Genomic DNA, 19,613 nt, shown 5'->3' on the forward strand with positions numbered 1-19,613 from the left:
TTGATGATGAGTGACAATTGATTTATTAGTATTTAGTAGTATTTTATTTGCTTAGTTTCTTATTAAGGAACGAACAAGAGGCAAGAAACAGCAGAGTTGTCAGAGGCAAGAAACTAAAACAGGAAGCGCCTGTGGAGGAGGAGGAGGAGGAGGAGGAGGAGGAGGTGGAGGAGGAGGTGGAGGAGGTGGAGGAGGAGGAGGAGGAGGAGGTGGAGGAGGTGGAGGAACAACAGAGAACAAGTACAGACAGATCAACTATCAAACTAAAGACAGGAGGAGGAGGAGGAAGAGGAGTGGAAGAAGATGAGGAAGACATTGAAGGATAACATTATCAGAGTGCCCTGAACATTACTTCAGTACATCTGTCTGTATATTTCCATGTGGTCACATACAGCTCCTACAGGGACTTCAGCTCCTACAGGGACTTCAGCTCCTACAGGGACTTCAGCTCCTACAGGGACTTCAGCTCCTACAGGGACTTCAGTCCTACAGGGACTTCAGCTCCTACAGGGACTTCAGCTCCTACAGGGACTTCAGCTCCTACAGGGACTTCAGCTCCTACAGGGACCTCAGCTCCTATAGGGACTACTGTGGCTTGGTATGGGGGGGGGGGGGGGGTCATATACTGGGAAAAGGATGCCTGTCTCGCAAATGGCACCCTATTCACTATATAGTGCACTACTTTAGACCAGGGCCGATACGGTTCTGGCTCTGCACTATATAGTGCACTACTTTGGACCAGGGCCGATACGGTTCTGGTCCACTATACAGGGAATAGGGTTCCATTTTAGATGCGTCCCAATGTCTTCTTCATGTTTTCTAAAAGATCTATCTCCCTAAAACATGTTATATTATTTGTTATTAATAAGAATAATATCTTGCTCTTACAAAGTTTTCCAAAATCCCCTGAAAAATTGTGTTTCTGCAGAGAACTGTAACAGATTGATAATTTACAGGTATTTTTCTACTGGTCTTCCCATGATGCACTTTGCTAATATACATCTATTTATTGAGACTTCTTCTGTAAAAAAAAAAATATGCTACAAAATGCCAATATTGAACCGTAAGACACGTGTCATCCTCTGTAGCTCACTACATGCATGGTCTGAGAGGGTTGAGATGAGATGGCCTCGTGTCTCATTGACAAGCTTTTCCTTCCATTCATGTGATACTTAAAGCTCACTACATGCATGGTCTGAGAGGGTTGAGATGAGATGGCCTCGTGTCTCATTGACAAGCTTTTCCTTCCATTCATGTGATACTTAAAGCTCACTACATGCATGGTCTGAGAGGGTTGAGATGAGATGGCCTCGTGTCTCATTGACAAGCTTTTCCTTCCATTCATGTGATAAATAAAGCTCACTACATGCATGGTCTGAGAGGGTTGAGATGAGATGGCCTCATGTCTCATTGAAAGATGTTTCCTTCCATTCATGTGATACTTAAAGCTCACTACATGCATGGTCTGAGAGGGTTGAGATGAGATGGCCTGTGTCTCATTGACAAGCTTTTCCTTCCATTCATGTGATACTTAAAGCTCACTACATGCATGGTCTGAGAGGGTTGAGATGAGATGGCCTCGTGTCTCATTGACAAGCTTTTCCTTCCATTCATGTGATACTTAAAGCTCACTACATGCATGGTCTGAGAGGGTTGAGATGAGATGGCCTCGTGTCTCATTGACAAGCTTTTCCTTCCATTCATGTGATACTTAAAGCTCACTACATGCATGGTCTGAGAGGGTTGAGATGAGATGGCCTCGTGTCTCATTGACAAGCTTTTCCTTCCATTCATGTGATACTTAATCAGAGTAAATATACGTTATCGTTTGTTACATATTCAAAGGGATACATGTGTTAAATAGAATGCCCGCTGGTATAGAGGGGGTTAGAGAGCAGCCGGTACAGGAATGATGTTTGGGTGTAATCATGTATTGAAGGCTGTTATGTTTAGTGTGCCTGGTAACTCACAATCTACAGTAGGTTACATCCCACTGGCTCAGAGAGAGAGAGAGAGAGAGAGAAAGAGAGAGAGAGAGAGAGAGCTGAGACACAGAGAGAGAGAGAGAGACAGAGAGAGAGAGAGAGCTGAGACAGAGAGAGAGAGAGAGAGGGGGGCTGAGACGGAGGGAGGGAGAGAGAGAGAGAGAGAGAGAGAGCTGAGACAGAGAGAGAGAGAGATGAGACAGAGAGAGAGAGAGAGAGAGAGCTGAGACACAGAGAGAGAGAGAGGGAGAGAGAGCTGAGACAGAGCTGAGACAGAGAGAGAGAGAGGGGGCTGAGACGGAGGGAGGGAGAGAGAGAGAGACTGAGAGAGAACTGAGACAGAGAGAGAGAGATGAGACACCGAGAGAGAGAGAGAGAGAGAGAGAGAGCTGAGACACCGGGAGAGAGAGAGAGAGAGAGTTAGAGAGAGAGAGGAGAAGGGAGAGAAGAGAGGGAGCTGAGACAGAGAGAGAGAGGGGAGAAGGGAGAGAGAGAGAGAGAGAGGGGGGAGAGAGAGCTGAGACAGACAGAGAGAGAGAGAGCTGTATGGGGTACTGGAGATGTGTGTAGTGGGTTCTACTGTAACACAGCTGGTGATTTGGTTTTATGACATTAAAAACTCATGTATACTGATTTCAAGCTCCCAACAACCAGATGTTGTTTTCTTTATATATCTATAGATCTATAAATATACCATATATACAGTAGTCTATTATATAAGTCAGTCATTGTTGGTCATTTTAAATATGTGTAGAGAACCAAAAGAGCAGAGAGGTACAACTACAATACCAGGGGTGTATTCACAACAAACCAAAGAAACCAAAGAACTGGGAAGGACCTACCTGAATCTGTCCAATAGAGACTCTCGTTTTCGTTGCAAAACGTTTTTTCATTTGCTAACGACTGCAACTGATAGAGATCGCCGGCTTGTAGTCCTAAAAAACGGAAATGAGTCACCTCTGGTTCGTTCGGGAAAATTAACGGGGGAAAGAATATGGTTTTGTCATAAAACTGCAAAAATTATGTTTTAAAAAAATAAAAAAATAATGTTTTAAAAAATAATGTTTAAAAAATAAAAAAATTATGTCTGAGGTTTAACACAGGCTTAGGGGATCTTATACATTTTGTTCTGTAATATAATATCAGTCAGTTAACTTGACCTTTATGAATTATGAGGCCTCTATGTGCATTCTGCAATTGCTTCAAAATTCACACAAAGTGACATTAGCTGATAAAGATTATCAAAACATATCAGATCTTCTATAAGCCGGTGTTTACCACAGACCTTATTTTATGCGTTTGTTCTAAAATCCCATTCATTAGCCCCAATAGGCTTTGGCCAACAAGCCATGGAGGAGTTGGTGGCTCTCTATGAATACACCCTAGTAACACGATGAGGTCATCAGAGGGCGACCAGGAAGTTGCAGTGATACTCTGTTACCACCAGGTGGTGCCAGAGTATCAATCTCAATTGGCAATCTCAACCTCCTGTGATGTGGTTGTCTCTTGGACTGATCTGGTCTGGTTTGAACTGCTCTGCTTTGTTCTGGTCTGGTTTGGACTGCTCTGGTTTGGTCTGGACTGCTCTGGTTTGGTCTGGTTTGGATGGCTCCGGTTTGGTCAAGTTTGTTTTGCTCTGGTTTTGTCTGGTTTGGACTGCTCTGGTTTGGACTGCTCTGGTCTGGTTTGGACTGCTCTGGTTTGGTCTGCTCTGGTTTGGACTGCTCTGGTCTGGACTGATCTGGTTTGGTCTGGTCTGGTTTGGTCTGGTTTGTACTGCTCTGGTTTGGTCTGGTCTGCTCTGGTCTGGTTTGGACTGCTCTGGTTTGGTCTGCTCTGGTTTGGACTGGTCTGGTTTGCTCTGGTCTGGTTTGCTCTGGTTTGGTTCGGTCAGGTTTGGTCTGGTTTGGTTTGTTCTGGTTTGTTTTGGTTTGTTCTGGTTTGGTTTGGTCTGGTTTGGTCTGGTCTGGTTTGGTCTGGTCTGGTTTGGTTTGGTCTGGTTGTTTGGTCTGGTCTGGTTTGGTCTGGTCTGGTTTGGTCTGGTCTGGTTTGGTTTGGTCTGGTTGTGTCTGGTCTGGTTTGGTCTGGTCTGGTTTGGTCTGGTCTGGTTTGGTTTGGTCTGGTTGTGTCTGGTCTGGTTTGGTCTGGTCTGGTTTGGTTTGGTCTGGTTGTGTCTGGTCCACTCTTAATAAACCCTCCATTTATATGTATTGTCCATCTCTGTCATGAGACATCAGGCCAGTGCCTTTACTACAGACATACTGTATTGCACATCACGTTGGGCTCCTGAGTGGCGCAGCGGTCTACTGCAGAAGCGTCTAGTGCTAGAAGCGTCACTGCAGACCCTGGTTCAATTCCAGGCTGTATCACAACCGGCCCTGGTTGGGAGTCCCATAGGGCGGCGTACAATTGTCCCAGTGTCGTCGGTTTTGCCGGGGTAGGCCGTCATTGTAAATAAGAATGTGTTCTTATCTGGCTTGCCTGGTTAAGTAACATAAATAAATGACAAACAAACACAGTAACGTGTGTGTGGCTACAGGCATGTCAACATAGGTGTGTGTTTCATTATCAGATCCATTCTACCCCTCCTGAGAGTCTTATAGAAAACAAGAAGAGTTGTGTTATCAAGTGACCACAAATAGAATGATATACACCCATTTTCTTTTTAAAGAACTTTATCTTATCTACACCAAGGTTAGGCTCAATTCCATTTCAATCAGGGTTAGGCTCAATTCAATTTCAATCAGGGTTAGGCTCAATTCCATTTCAATCAGGGTTAGGCTCAATTCCATTTCAATCAGGGTTAGGCTCAATTCCATTTCAATCAGGGTTAGGCTCAATTCCATTTCAATCAGGGTTGGGCTCAATTCCGTTTCTACCAGGGTTGGGCTCAATTCCGTTTCTACCAGGGTTGGGCTCAATTCCGTTTCTACCAAGGTTGGGCTCAATTCCATCTGTCAGGGTTAAGCTCAATTCCATTTCAATCAGGGTTAGGCTCAATTCCATTTCAATCAGGGTTAGGCTCAATTCCATTTCTACCAGGGTTGGGCTCAATTTCATTTCAATCAGGGTTAGGCTCAATTCCATTTCTACCAGGGTTGGGCTCAATTTCATTTCAATCAGGGTTGGGCTCAATTCCATTTCAATCAGGGTTAGGCTCAATTCCATTTCTACCAGGGTTGGGCTCAATTTCATTTCAATCAGGGTTGGGCTCAATTCCATTTCTACCAGGGTTAGGCTCAATTCTATTTCTACCAGGGTTAGGCTCAAATCCATTTCTACCAGGGTTAGGCTCAATTCTATTTCTACAAAGTTTAGGCTCAATTCCATCTCAATCAGGGTTAGGCTCAATTCCATTTCTACCAGGGTTAGGCTCAATTCAATTTCTACCAGGGTTAGGCTCAATTCCATTTCTACCAGGGTTAGGCTCAATTCCATTTCTACCAGTTTTAGGCTCAATTCCATTTCTACCAGGGTTGGGCTCAATTCCATTTCAATCAGAGTTAGGCTCAATTCCATTTCTACAAGGGTTGGGCTCAATTCCATTTCAATCAGGGTTAGGCTCAATTCCATTTCTATCCGGGTTGGGGTCAATTCAATTTCAATCAGGGTTGGGGTCAATTCCATTTCTACCAGGGTTAGGCTCAATTCAATTTCAATCAGGGTTAGGGTCAATTCCATTTCAATCAGGGTTGGGGCCAATTCCATTTCCATTCCAGTCAATTCAGAAAGTAAACCAGATTCCTCATTGAAAAGCATTGAAGATAATTTGAATTTTAGTGTACCTGAATTGACTGGAATTGAAATGGAATTGAGCCCTACCTTGGTCAAAATACATTCAAACAATATATTTATCATGGTGCCTGTCTTGTTTCTTTGATGGTGGATCATTTTGTTAGTTTGGTTGTAATTATTATTTTGTCACGTGAAAAGAGTTGATGTGTGATCCTGTGTGGCTCGGTTGGTAGAGAATGGTGCTTGCAACAGCAGGGTTTGTGGGTTCAATTTCCAAAAGTATAAATATGTGTGCACTCTACTGTAAGTCTCTGTGGATAAGAGTGTCTGCTAAATGACTACCGTGTACATACATACCCCTGTATCTCGTTCACTCATCGTGCTGTTCTGTAGAGCCTACTTTGTCTTCAAACTACAAATCTTAATAAAAATAATAAAAAATAAACTACAATTACCAGATACTGTACAGGTGCAGGAAGTGAAACATTGTCATTTTAAAAGTCAGATCACTAAAGGGGTGGGTTTTAGACGTAGTTGGGCCACACAGTTTGTTGTTTTACACCACAATGCTGTCATTATCACTAATGCAAAAGGCGATAAGAACGCGTTTTTAATGGATCGTCTTTATATAAAAAATAATTGTAATGGGTTAAATTTTCACGTCTAAAGTGCAAGGTGCAGGATGGGTTTTCTGAGACCGTGTCACCTATTGGTTCTTTGCAGGACAACAGACAGGCCTCCATAATACAGAACTATTGCATAACTATCTAAGGGATTTTGCCTGTGCTTAACTCTATTCTGTTTTTTTTTTATCCTAAAAAACTCCCTTGTCCTTGCCGATGACAAGCATACCCATAACATGCAGCCAACACCATGGTTGAAATATGAAGAGGGGTGTGTTGTCGTATTTGCCCCAAACATAACACTTTGTGTTGTAATCACCAGCTTACACTGGATTTTGCTGAGGTCAGGAACAGTATTTCAAAAATTAAAAATGAACATATTAGACATTCAAGATCACATTTTCTTAAAAGTGTATGTTTTTTTTGTGTGTGTGTAATCTCATCGTGCAGGTCAGAGGAGGGGGATTTGTTTTGTTTGAATATTTATTAAAAATCACCATATTTATTATAAATCACCATATTTATTAAAAATCACCATATTTATTAAAAATCACCATATTTATTTAAAATCACCATATTTATTATAAATCACCATATTTATTAAAAATCACCATATTTATTATAAATCACCATATTTATTATAAATCACCATATTTATTATAAATCACCATATTTATTAAAAATCACCATATTTATTAAAAATCACCATATTTATTATAAATCACCATATTTATTAAAAATCACCATATTTATTATAAATCACCATATTTGTAACAAAATCTTAAGTTGTTTCTCATTTGAATCAGCATTGATGTAACGGTATGTATGGTAACATTGAAATAAACTTTTATTTCACATTGTGATATGATTTTACAAATATTTTTTAAAAGACAGGTGTCTCTACTGATGTCCTAGGATATCAAATAGACATTAATAATATGATGATAAAAATTTTAAAACAATCCCATGAATTGACATTTTCCTACCATGTCCATCTCACAGGTAGCTGGGCCCTTAGCTCTCTGGTCAACAGTAGGGCACTATACTGTATAGGACTCTGGTCAACAGTAGGGCACTATACTGTATAGGACTCTGGTCAACAGTAGGGCACTATACTGTAAGGACTCTGGTCAACAGTAGGGCACTATACTGTATAGGACTCTGGTCAACAGTAGGGCACTATACTGTATAGGACTCTGGTCAACAGTAGGGCACTATACTGTAGAGGACTCTGGTCAACAGTAGGGCACTATACTGTATAGGACTCTGGTCAACAGTAGGGCACTATACTGTATAGGACTCTGGAGGAATCTGGTCAACAGTAGGGCACTATACTGTATAGGACTCTGGTCAACAGTAGGGCACTATACTGTATAGGACTGGTCAACAGTAGGGCACTATACTGTATAGGACTCTGGTCAACAGTAGGGCACTATACTGTATAGGACTGGTCAACAGTAGGGCACTATACTGTATAGGACTCTGGTCAACAGTAGGGCACTATACTGTATAGGACTCTGGTCAACAGTAGGGCACTATACTGTATAGGACTGGTCAACAGTAGGGCACTATACTAGGACTCTGGTCAACAGTAGGGCACTATACTGGAGGACTCTGGTCAACAGTAGGGCACTATACTGTATAGGACTCTGGTCAACAGTAGGGCACTACTGGTCAACAGTAGGGCACTATACTGTAGAGGACTCTGGTCAACAGTAGGGCACTATACTGTATAGGACTCTGGTCAACAGTAGGGCACTATACTGGTCAACAGAGGACTCTGTAGAGGTCTGGTCAACAGTAGGGCACTATACTGTATAGGACTCTGGTCAACAGTAGGGCACTATACTGTATAGGACTCTGGTCAACAGTAGACTCTGGTCAACAGTAGGGCACTATACTGTATAGGACTCTGGTCAACAGTAGGGCACTATACTGTATAGGACTCTGGTCAACAGTAGGGCACTATACTGTATAGGACTCTGGTCAACAGTAGGGCACTATACTGTATAGGACTCTGGTCAACAGTAGGGCACTATACTGTATAGGACTCTGGTCAACAGTAGGGCACTATACTGTATAGGACTCTGGTCAACAGTAGGGCACTATACTGTATAGGACTCTGGTCAACAGTAGGGCACACTGTATAGGACTCTGGTCAACAGTAGGGCACTATACTGTATAGGACTCTGGTCAACAGTAGGGCACTATACTGTATAGGACTCTGGTCAACAGTAGGGCACTATACTGTATAGGACTCTGGTCAACAGTAGGGCACTATACTGTATAGGACTCTGGTCAACAGTAGGGCACTATACTGTAGAGGACTCTGGTCAACAGTAGGGCACTATACTGTATAGGACTCTGGTCAACAGTCTATACTGTAGAGGACTCTGGTCAACAGTAGGGCACTATACTGTATAGGACTCTGGTCAACAGTAGGGCACTATACTGTAGAGGACTCTGGTCAACAGTAGGGCACTATACTGTATAGGACTCTGGTCAACAGTAGGGCACTATACTGTATAGGACTCTGGATGAATCTGGTCAACAGTAGGGCACTATACTGTAGAGGACTCTGGTCAACAGTAGGGCACTATACTGTATAGGACTCTGGTCAACAGTAGGGCACTATACTGTAGAGGACTCTGGTCAACAGTAGGGCACTATACTGTAGAGGACTCTGGTCAACAGTAGGGCACTATACTGTATAGGACTCTGGTCAACAGTAGGGCACTATACTGTATAGGACTCTGGTCAACAGTAGGGCACTATACTGTATAGGACTCTGGTCAACAGTAGGGCACTATACTGTAGAGGACTCTGGTCAACAGTAGGGCACTATACTGTATAGGACTGGTCAACAGTAGGGCACTATACTGTATAGGACTGGTCAACAGTAGGGCACTATACTGTATAGGACTCTGGTCAACAGTAGGGCACTATACTGTAGAGGACTCTGGTCAACAGTAGGGCACTATACTGTAGTAGGACTATCTGGTCAACAGTAGGGCACTATACTGTATAGGACTCTGGTCAACAGTAGGGCACTATACTGTAGAGGACTCTGGTCAACAGTAGGGCACTATACTGTATAGGACTCTGGTCAACAGTAGGGCACTATACTGTATAGGACTCTGGTCAACAGTAGGGCACTATACTGTATAGGACTCTGGTCAACAGTAGGGCACTATACTGTATAGGACTCTGGTCAACAGTAGGGCACTATACTGTATAGGACTCTGGTCAACAGTAGGGCACTATACTGTAGAGGACTCTGGTCAACAGTAGGGCACTATACTGTATAGGACTCTGGTCAACAGTAGGGCACTATACTGTATAGGACTCTGGTCAACAGTAGGGACTGTATAGGACTCTGGTCAACAGTAGGGCACTATACTGTAGGACTCTGGTCAACAGTAGGGCACTATACTGTATAGGACTCTGGTCAACAGTAGGGCACTATACTGTAGAGGACTCTGGTCAACAGTAGGGCACTATACTGTATAGGACTCTGGTCAACAGTAGGGCACTATACTGTATAGGACTCTGGTCAACAGTAGGGCACTATACTGTATAGGACTGGTCAACAGTAGGGCACTATACTGTAGAGGACTCTGGTCAACAGTAGGGCACTATACTGTATAGGACTCTGGTCAACAGTAGGGCACTATACTGTAAAGGACTGGTCAACAGTAGGGCACTATACTGTAGAGGACTCTGGTCAACAGTAGGGCACTATACTGTATAGGACTGGTCAACAGTAGGGCACTATACTGTATAGGACTCTGGTCAACAGTAGGGCACTATACTGTCAACAGTAGGGCACTATACTGTATAGGACTCTGGTCAACAGTAGGGCACTATACTGTAGAGGACTCTGGTCAACAGTAGGGCACTATACTGTATAGGACTCTGGTCAACAGTAGGGCACTATACTGTATAGGACTCTGGTCAACAGTAGGGCACTATACTGTATAGGACTGGTCAACAGTAGGGCACTATACTGTATAGGACTCTGGTCAACAGTAGGGCACTATACTGTATAGGACTCTGGTCAACAGTAGGGCACTATACTGTATAGGACTCTGGAGGACTCTGGTCAACAGTAGGGCACTATACTGTATAGGACTCTGGTCAACAGTAGGGCACTATACTGTATAGGACTCTGGTCAACAGTAGGGCACTATACTGTATAGGACTCTGGTCAACAGTAGGGCACTATACTGTATAGGGTCAACAGTAGGGCACTATACTGTATAGGACTCTGGTCAACAGTAGGGCACTATACTGTAGAGGACTCTGGTCAACAGTAGGGCACTATACTGTATAGGACTCTGGTCAACAGTAGGGCACTATACTGTAGAGGACTCTGGTCAACAGTAGGGCACTATACTGTAGAGGACTCTGGTCAACAGTAGGGCACTATACTGTATAGGACTCTGGTCAACAGTAGGGCACTATACTGTATAGGACTGGTCAACAGTAGGGCACTATACAGGACAGTCAACAGTAGGGCACTATACTGTATAGGACTCTGGTCAACAGTAGGGCACTATACTGTATAGGACTCTGGTCAACAGTAGGGCACTATACTGTATAGGACTCTGGTCAACAGTAGGGCACTATACTGTATAGGACTCTGGTCAACAGTAGGGCACTATACTGTATAGGACTGGTCAACAGTAGGGCACTATACTGTATAGGACTCTGGTCAACAGTAGGGCACTATACTGTAGGGTCACAGTAGGGCACTATACTGTATAGGACTCTGGTCAACAGTAGGGCACTATACTGTATAGGACTCTGGTCAACAGTAGGGCACTATACTGTATACTGGACTCTGGTCAACAGTAGGGCACTATACTGTATAGGACTCTGGTCAACAGTAGGGCACTATACTGTAGAGGACTCTGGTCAACAGTAGGGCACTATACTGTATAGGACTGGTCAACAGTAGGGCACTATACTGTATAGGACTCTGGTCAACAGTAGGGCACTATACTGTATAGGACTCTGGTCAACAGTAGGGCAACTACTACTGTATAGGACTCTGGTCAACAGTAGGGCACTATACTGTATAGGACTCTGGTCAACAGTAGGGCACTATACTGTATAGGACTCTGGTCAACAGTAGGGCACTATACTGTAGAGGACTCTGGTCAACAGTAGGGCACTATACTGTATAGGACTCTGGTCAACAGTAGGGCACTATACTGTATAGGACTCTGGTCAACAGTAGGGCACTATACTGTAGAGGACTCTGGTCAACAGTAGGGCACTATACTGTATAGGACTCTGGTCAACAGTAGGGCACTATACTGTATAGGACTCTGGTCAACAGTAGGGCACTATACTGTATAGGACTCTGGTCAACAGTAGGGCACTATACTGTATAGGACTCTGGTCAACAGTAGGGCACTATACTGCACTATACTGTATAGGACTCTGGTCAACAGTAGGGCACTATACTGTATAGGACTCTGGTCAACAGTAGGGCACTATACTGTAGAGGACTGGTCAACAGTAGGGCACTATACTGTAGAGGACTCTGGTCAACAGTAGGGCACTATACTGTATAGGACTCTGGTCAACAGTAGGGCACTATACTGTATAGGACTCTGGTCAACAGTAGGGCACTATACTGTAGAGGACTCTGGTCAACAGTAGGGCACTATACTGTATAGGACTCTGGTCAACAGTAGGGCACTATACTGTATAGGACTCTGGTCAACAGTAGGGCACACTATACTGTATAGGACTACTGTATAGGACTCTGGTCAACAGTAGGGCACTATACTGTATAGGACTCTGGTCAACAGTAGGGCACTATACTGTATAGGACTCTGGTCAACAGTAGGGCACTATACTGTAGAGGACTCTGGTCAACAGTAGGGCACTATACTGTATAGGACTCTGGTCAACAGTAGGGCACTATACTGTATAGGACTCTGGTCAACAGTAGGGCACTATACTGTAGGACTCTGGTCAACAGTAGGACTATACTGTCTAGGACTCTGTCAACAGTAGGGCACTATACTGTAGAGGACTCTGGTCAACAGTAGGGCACTATACTGTATAGGACTCTGGTCAACAGTAGGGCACTATACTGTAAAGGACTCTGGTCAACGGTAGGGCACTATACTGTATAGGACTGGTCAACAGTAGGGCACTATACTGTATAGGACTCTGGAGGAATCTGGTCAACAGTAGGGCACTATACTGTATAGGACTCTGGTCAACAGTAGGGCACTATACTGTAGAGGACTCTGGTCAACAGTAGGGCACTATACTGTAGAGGACTCTGGTCAACAGTAGGGCACTATACTGTATAGGACTCTGGTCAACAGTAGGGCACTATACTGTATAGGACTCTGGTCAACAGTAGGGCACTATACTGTAGAGGACTCTGGTCAACAGTAGGGCACTATACTGTATAGGACTCTGGTCAACAGTAGGGCACTATACTGTAGAGGACTCTGGTCAACAGTAGGGCACTATACTGTATAGGACTCTGGTCAACAGTAGGGCACTATACTGTAAGGACTCTGGTCAACAGTAGGGCACTATACTGTATAGGACTCTGGTCAACAGTAGGGCACTATACTGTATAGGACAGTAGGGCACTATACTGGTCAACAGTAGGGCACTATACTGTATAGGACTCTGGTCAACAGTAGGGCACTATACTGTAGAGGACTCTGGTCAACAGTAGGGCACTATACTGTATAGGACTCTGGTCAACAGTAGGGCACTATACTGTATAGGACTCTGGTCAACAGTAGGGCACTATACTGTAGAGGACTCTGGTCAACAGTAGGGCACTATACTGTATAGGACTCTGGTCAACAGTAGGGCACTATACTGTATAGGACTCTGGTCAACAGTAGGGCACTATACTGTAGAGGACTCTGGTCAACAGTAGGGCACTATACTGTAGAGGACTGGTCAACAGTCTGGTCAACAGTAGGGCACTATACTGTAGGACTCTGGTCAACAGTAGCACTACTGTAGAGGACTCTGGTCAACAGTAGGGCACTATACTGTATAGGACTCTGGTCAACAGTAGGGCACTATACTGTAGGACTCTGGTCAACAGTAGGGCACTATACTGTATAGGACTCTGGTCAACAGTAGAGGACTCTGGTCAACAGTAGGGCACTATACTGTAGAGGACTCTGGTCAACAGTAGGGCACTATACTGTATAGGACTCTGGTCAACAGTAGGGCACTATACTGTAACAGGACTCTGGTCAACAGTAGGGCACTATACTGTATAGGACTGTCAACAGTAGGGCACTATACTGTATAGGACTCTGGTCAACAGTGGTCAACAGTAGGGCACTATACTGTATAGGACTCTGGTCAACAGTAGGGCACTATACTGTATAGGACTCTGGTCAACAGTAGGGCACTATACTGTATAGGACTCTGGTCAACAGTAGGGCACTATACTGTATAGGACTCTGTAGAGGGTCAACAGTAGGGCACTATACTGTATAGGACTCTGGTCAACAGTAGGGCACTATACTGTAAAGGACTCTGGTCAACAGTAGGGCACTATACTGTATAGGACTCTGGTCAACAGTAGGGCACTATACTGTGTAGGACTCTGGTCAACAGTAGGGCACTATACTGTAGAGGACTCTGGTCAACAGTAGGGCACTATACTGTAGTAGGACTCTGGTCAACAGTAGGGCACTATACTGTATAGGACTCTGGTCAACAGTAGGGCACTATACTGTAGAGGACTCTGGTCAACAGTAGGGCACTATACTGTATAGGACTCTGGTCAACAGTAGGGCACTATACTGTAAAGGACTCTGGTCAACAGGACTATACTGGTCAACAGTAGGGCACTATACTGTAGAGGACTCTGGTCAACAGTAGGGCACTATACTGTAGAGGACTCTGGTCAACAGTAGGGCACTATACAGGACTCTGGTCAACAGTAGGGCACACTATACTGTAGGGCACTATACTGTAAAGGATAGACTCTGGTCAACAGTAGGGCACTATACTGTATAGGACTGGTCAACAGTAGGGCACTATACTAAAGGTCAACAGTAGGGCACTATACTGGAGGACTCTGGTCAACAGTAGGGCACTATACAGTAGGACTCTGGTCAACAGTAGGGCACTATACTGTATAGGACTCTGGTCAACAGTAGGGCACTATACTGTAGAGGACTCTGGTCAACAGTAGGGCACACTATACTGTAGTAGGATACTGTAGAGGACTCTGGTCAACAGTAGGGCACTATACTGTATAGGACTCTGGTCAACAGTAGGGCACTATACTAGGGTACTGGTCAACAGAGGACTCTGGTCAACAGTAGGGCACTATACTGTAGAGGACTCTGGTCATACAGTAGGGCACTATACTGTAGAGGACTCTGGTCAACAGTAGGGCACTATACTGTAGAGGACTCTGGTCAACAGTAGGGCACTATACTGTAGAGGACTCTGGTCAACAGTAGGGCACTATACTGTAGAGGACTCTGGTCAACAGTAGGGCACTATACTGTATAGGACTCTGGTCAACAGTAGGGCACTATACTGTAGAGGACTCTGGTCAACAGTAGGGCACTATACTGTATAGGACTCTGGTCAACAGTAGGGCACTACTGTCAACAGTAGGACTCTGGTCAACAGTAGGGCACTATACTGTAGAGGACTCTGGTCAACAGTAGGGCACTATACTGTAGTAGGACTCTGGTCAACAGTAGGGCACTATACTGTATAGGACTCTGGTCAACAGTAGGGCACTATACTGTACTCTGTCAACAGTAGGACTATCTAGGACTCTGGTCAACAGTAGGGCACTATACTGTAGAGGACTCTGGTCAACAGTAGGGCACTATACTGTAGAGGACTCTGGTCAACAGTAGGGCACTATACTGTATGAGGACTCTGGTCAACAGTAGGGCACTATACTGTATAGGACTCTGGTCAACAGTAGGGCACTATACTGTATAGGACTATACAGTAGGGTACTGTAGAGGACTGGTCAACAGTAGGGCACTATACTGTATAGGACTCTGGTCAACAGTAGGGCACTATACTGTAGAGGACTCTGGTCAACAGTAGGGCACTATACTAGGATGGTCAACAGTAGGGCACTATACTGTATAGAGGACTCTGGTCAACAGTAGGGCACTATACTGTATAGGACTCTACAGTAGGGCACTATACTGTATAGGACTCTGGTCAACAGTAGGGCACTATACTGTAGAGGACTCTGGTCAACAGTAGGGCACTATACTGTATAGGACTCTGGTCAACAGTAGGGCACTATACTGTATAGGACTCTGGTCAACAGTAGGGCACTATACTGTATAGGACTCTGGTCAACAGTAGGGCACTATACTGTATAGGACTCTGGTCAACAGTAGGGCACTATACTGTAGAGGACTCTGGTCAACAGTAGGGCTGTATAGGACTGGTCAACAGTAGGGCACTATACTGTCAACAGTAGGACTATACTAGAGGACTCTGGTCAACAGTAGGGCACTATACTGTATAGGACTCTGGTCAACAGTAGGGCACTATACTGTAGAGGACTCTGGTCAACAGTAGGGCACTATACTGTATAGGACTCTGGTCAACAGTAGGGCACTATACTGTATAGGACTCTGGTCAACAGTAGGGCACTATACTGTATAGGACTCTGGTCAACAGTAGGGCACTATACTGTATAGGACTCTGGTCAACAGTAGGGCACTATACTGTAGAGGACTCTGGTCAACAGTAGGGCACTATAGTATAGGACTCTGGTCAACAGTAGGGCACTATACTGTATAGGACTCTGGTCAACAGTAGGGCACACTGTAGTAGGGCACTATACTAGGACTCTGGTCAACAGTAGGGCACTATACTGTATAGGACTCTGGAGGACTCTGGTCAACAGTAGGGCACTATACTGTATAGGACTCTGGTCAACAGTAGGGCACTATACTGTAAAGGACTGGTCAACAGTAGGGCACTATACTGTATAGGACTCTGGTCAACAGTAGGGCACTATACTGTAGAGGACTCTGGTCAACAGTAGGGCACACTATACTGTAGAGGACTCTGGTCAACAGTAGGGCACTATACTGTATAGGACTCTGGTCAACAGTAGGGCACTATACTGTAGAGGACTCTGGTCAACAGTAGGGCACTATACTGTATAGGACTCTGGTCAACAGTAGGGCACTATACTGTATAGGACTCTGGTCAACAGTAGGGCACTATACTGTATAGGACTCTGGTCAACAGTAGGGCACTATACTGTATAGGACTCTGGTCAACAGTAGGGCACTATACTGTAGAGGACTCTGGTCAACAGTAGGGCACTATACTGTATAGGACTCTGGTCAACAGTAGGGCACTATACTGTAGAGGACTCTGGTCAACAGTAGGGCACTATACTGTATAGGACTGGTCAACAGTAGGGCACTATACTGTAGAGGACTCTGGTCAACAGTAGGGCACTATACTGTATAGGACTCTGGTCAACAGTAGGGCACTATACTGTAGAGGACTCTGGTCAACAGTAGGGCACTATACTGTATAGGACTCTGGTCAACAGTAGGGCACTATACTGTATAGGACTCTGGACAGTAGGGCACTATACTGGTCAACAGTAGGGCACTATACTGTATAGGACTCTGGTCAACAGTTGGGCACTATACTGTAAAGGACTCTGGTCAACAGTAGGGCACTATACTGTATAGGACTCTGGTCAACAGTAGGGCACTATACTGTATAGGACTCTGGTCAACAGTAGGGCACTATACTGTATAGGACTCTGGTCAACAGTAGGGCACTATACTGTAGTGACTCTGGTCAACAGTAGGGCACTGTACTTTAAAGGACTGGTCAACAGTAGGGCACTATACTGTATAGGACTCTGGTCAACAGTAGGGCACTATACTGTATAGGACTGGTCAACAGTAGGGCACTATACTGTAAAGGACTGGTCAACAGTAGGGCACTATACTGTAGAGGACTCTGGTCAACAGTAGGGCACTATACTGTATAGGACTCTGGTCAACAGTAGGGCACTATACTGTAGAGGACTCTGGTCAACAGTAGGGCACTATACTGTAGAGGACTCTGGTCAACAGTAGGGCACTATACTGTAGAGGACTCTGGTCAACAGTAGGGCACTATACTGTAGAGGACTCTGGTCAACAGTAGGGCACTATACTGTATAGGACTCTGGTCAACAGTAGGGCACTATACTGTAGAGGACTCTGGTCAACAGTAGGGCACTATACTGTATAGGACTCTGGTCAACAGTAGGGCACTATACTGTATAGGACTCTGGTCAACAGTAGGGCACTATACTGTAGAGGACTCTGGTCAACAGTAGGGCACTATACTGTAGAGGACTCTGGTCAACAGTAGGGCACTATACTGTATAGGACTCTGGTCAACAGTAGGGCACTATACTGTATAGGACTCTGGAGGAATCTGGTCAACAGTAGGGCACTATACTGTAGAGGACTCTGGTCAACAGTAGGGCACTATACTGTAAAGGACTCTGGTCAACAGTAGGGCACTATACTGTACTAGGACTGGTCAACAGTAGGGACTCTGGTCAACAGTAGGGCACTATACTGTATAGGACTCTGGTCAACAGTAGGGCACACTACTCTGGTCAACAGTAGGGCACTATACTGTATAGGACTCTGGTCAACAGTAGGGCACTATACTGTATAGGACTCTGGTCAACAGTAGGGCACTATACTGTAGGAGGGCACAGTAGGGCACAGTATACTGTACAGGACTCTGGTCAACAGTAGGGCACTATACTGTAGAGGACTCTGGTCAACAGTAGGGCACTATACTGTATAGGACTCTGGTCAACAGTAGGGCACTATACTGTATAGGACTCTGGTCAACAGTAGGGCACTATACTGTATAGGACTCTGGTCAACAGTAGGGCACTATACTGTATAGGACTCTGGTCAACAGTAGGGCACTATACTGTAGGACTCTGGTCAACAGTAGGGCACTATACTGTATAGGACTCTGGTCAACAGTAGGGCACTATACTGTATAGGACTCTGGTCAACAGTAGGGCACTATACTGTATAGGACTCTGGTCAACAGTAGGGCACTATACTGTAGGACTCTGGTCAACAGTAGGGCACTATACTGTATAGGACTCTGGTCAACAGTAGGGCACAACACTCTGGTCAACAGTAGGGCACTATACTGTATAGGACTCTGGTCAACAGTAGGGCACTATACTGTAGAGGACTCTGGTCAACAGTAGGGCACTATACTGTATAGGACTCTGGTCAACAGTAGGGCACTATACTGTATAGGACTCTGGTCAACAGTAGGGCACTATACTGTAGAGGACTCTGGTCAACAGTAGGGCACTACTATACTGTAGTAGGACTCTGGTCAACAGTAGGGCACTATACTGTATAGGACTCTGGTCAACAGTAGGGCACTATACTGTATAGGACTCTGGTCAACAGTAGGGCACTATACTGTAGAGGACTCTGGTCAACAGTAGGGCACTATACTGTATAGGACTCTGGTCAACAGTAGGGCACACTATACTCAACAGTAGGGCACTAGAGGACTCTGGTCAACAGTAGGGCACTATACTGTATAGGACTCTGGTCAACAGTAGGGCACTATACTAGGACTCTGGTCAACAGTAGGGCACTATACTGTATAGGACTCTGGTCAACAGTAGGGCACTATACTGTATAGGACTCTGGTCAGTAACTAGTAGAGGACTCTGGTCAACTATACTGTATAGGACTCTGGTCAACAGTAGGGCACTATACTAGAGGTAGTAGGACTCTGGTCAACAGTAGGGCACTATACTGTATAGGACTCTGGTCAACAGTAGGGCACTATACTGTATAGGACTCTGGTCAACAGTAGGGCACTATACTGTATAGGACTCTGGTCAACAGTAGGGCACTATACTGTATAGGACTCTGGTCAACAGTAGGGCACTATACTGGAGGACTCTGGTCAACAGTAGGGCACTATACTGTATAGGACTCTGGTCAACAGTAGGGCACTATACTGTATAGGACTCTGGAGGAATCTGGTCAACAGTAGGGCACTATACTGTAGAGGACTCTGGTCAACAGTAGGGCACTATACTGTATAGGACTCTGGTCAACAGTAGGGCACTATACTGTAGAGGACTCTGGTCAACAGTAGGGCACTATACTGTATAGGACTCTGGTCAACAGTAGGGCACTATACTGTATAGGACTCTGGTCAACAGTAGGGCACTATACTGTAG

The sequence above is a fragment of the Oncorhynchus nerka genome, linkage group LG18, assembly GCF_034236695.1.
Source record: "Oncorhynchus nerka isolate Pitt River linkage group LG18, Oner_Uvic_2.0, whole genome shotgun sequence".
Lineage (NCBI taxonomy): Eukaryota > Metazoa > Chordata > Actinopteri > Salmoniformes > Salmonidae > Oncorhynchus > Oncorhynchus nerka.